At 56.1% G+C, this 2,334-nt stretch overlaps 1 non-coding gene across 1 annotated transcript; it reads right to left on the reverse strand.

The window, feature by feature from the left end:
- Positions 1–562: 562 nt before the first annotated feature.
- TRNAM-CAU (transfer RNA methionine (anticodon CAU)) lies at positions 563–635 on the reverse strand. Its single transcript has one exon. It is a non-coding gene; the product is annotated as a tRNA-Met (tRNA).
- Between the last annotated feature and the right edge of the window lie 1,699 nt (positions 636–2,334).

Genomic DNA, 2,334 nt, shown 5'->3' on the forward strand with positions numbered 1-2,334 from the left:
AAATAAAGATCATCTTTGAGAACCAGGAGGAGTAGATGAGAAAATTGCCTTTTTTTGATGACCGTCCTGGAGTTTACATGTGATTATAGTTAAAGGGAGAAAATAAACCCACAAAGTTTTTGGCTAGCAACTTGGGCCACGTGCGTACGGTTGGTAAAAACATTGCAGTTGTAAATAGGTATAAGCGGGAGCGTTAGCAGCAGGCAGGAGCCCCTGCCCGTGTGTGCACCCAGAGCCGTTCCTAGTCCCTGCCCGCTGCCCCGCAGCCCACTGCAGGAGCGGGACCCGTTTCCTCATTCCCAAATGCTGAAAATGGGCTTGCAGACAGCTTGGATGCAGACAACCCGCTGCCAAAGTGCATTTTTTAACAACAGACGTTGCGGAAATTATTTCTGTGAGCCCACAACCAGGAGGCGCAGGTCCTTGCCCTGGAACTACGGCTTCATAAATCGCGACAGCAACGACGACGCCCAGGGGTTAGAGGGCGGGTTTGTATGGCTCCGTCCCAGCTAAAAGCGGGGGAGGCTTGTCCCGCCGCAGGAAGAAAAGAGACGCCGGCCCTTGCCCCGTGTGAGGATCGAACTCACGACCTTCAGATTATGAGACTGACGCGCTACCTACTGCGCTAACGAGGCGGCTGGCTGCACTTTCCCCGCGCTCGGCCTGGACGCTGCCCCTCGGCCCCGCCCCGCCGGAGCCGCCGAGGGCCCGGCCGCCGCCTCAGCCCCGCCGCGGGAAGAGAAGGGGCGGGAGGGGCGGCCCGGCCCTTCCCCTGGCTGCTCTAGCGGGCTCCGTGCCGGACAGCCTCGCTGTGGGACCCCACGGTGACTGAGCGGGGCCCTGTGGAGATGGTGCGGGGCTTTGTGGTGACCGTGTGGGTCCTGATGGTCACCATCACGGTGTGGGATCCTGTGGTGGCCATGTGGGACGTGGGGAGTGACCGTGTGGGACCCCAGGGTGACAGCGGGGCTTCCCTGGGGTGACGCTGTGTGGCCCTGCAGTGACAGACTTGGGTGGCCTGTGTGGGGCCCTGCTGTGACCGTGATGTGGGACATTGGGGCGACCGTGTGGGACCCGAGGTGAGAGCGCTGGCCCTGGCCAAGGCGGGGGGTAACAGCCCTGCTGCGGGTAGGCCCTGGTTGGCGTTGACAGGGCGCGATCTTACACGTCAGGTTAATTAGGCGGCATCATTTTCGGCATAATTGCGCGGAACAGGTCAGTAGATAATTAGTGACTTTTTGCCGCGTCTGACAGCTGCGGGCGGATGTTGGGGGTGGGGGGAGGGACGAGATAGTTTTTAAAATCACGCCAGGAGCTCAGGGACGGGCTCCACCACCATCTCTCCTTGTACCCCAGTGGGTGTTTCCAGCCCTTTGTGGCTACGGGATTAAAATCCGAACCATTTCATGCCCTTTTCTCTTTTCATATATATATATATATGTTTGTGTCATCCTCACATATAATTACTTTTTCCCCCCCATAAGGCATCTGACATAGACCCAGAATCTGGGAAGCTACCCTGGAAAAACTGGGCCTGTGTCACTCCAAGTGGCCCTGAAGGTGTCCGTGCTCCCAAGCGCGTTGGTCAGAGTGGCAGGAGCCTTTCCCTGCTCAGATGTGCTCTCAGCAGCCCATGCCCCTGTGCAAAAGCCCAGACTGGCATGTCCCCTCGATCCTCCACTCCCCTCCGGAGCCATGGCACGCTGGTGCATGGATATAGAGCTATGCAGGGCGAGGGCAAACCCAGCCTGTGTGAGAAAACTGTGTCACACGTGCCTCTGTGTAAAAGCATGCATACAGGTATTTATGGTGTACCTCAGGCAGGGTGCCTTCCCACCCTGCCTCTCCTCTCCCCCGCGCAGTCATACCAGTTGGCCTGGCTCCCTGGAGGCACTGCGCCTCTCACCCTGCTGCGAACCTGTGCCTCTGTCCTGCTAATGACACAGCAGCTGAGCTGCCACGGGGACAACGTGACTCCAGAAGCTGCAGCCTGGGAAAAAAAAAAAAAAAACAAAACCAACAACAACCAAACAGCCCTAAATGTGCACAATCAAATGATGAGTGTTTGTATTTCTGATGCTTTGAGGCCAGCTCACAACCCTCCCTCCACATAATATTCAGGATGTTTGGGAAGGGGTATTTTTCTTTTAATAGGATGGCGTAGTCACAAAGCTTTAAAGAAATAAATGAGTGAATCGTCTACGGTAATAGCAACATACTATGAATGGGGCACAGTGACGAAGTTCAAGTCTATTTTTAAGCCTGCCTAGCAGCATGTGGGTCCAGACAAGAGTCCGTGACCCTTTCTGCTGTTCTGAAGCTAGGGACATGGCT

This window comes from Harpia harpyja, chromosome 5 (assembly GCF_026419915.1).
Source record: "Harpia harpyja isolate bHarHar1 chromosome 5, bHarHar1 primary haplotype, whole genome shotgun sequence".
Lineage (NCBI taxonomy): Eukaryota > Metazoa > Chordata > Aves > Accipitriformes > Accipitridae > Harpia > Harpia harpyja.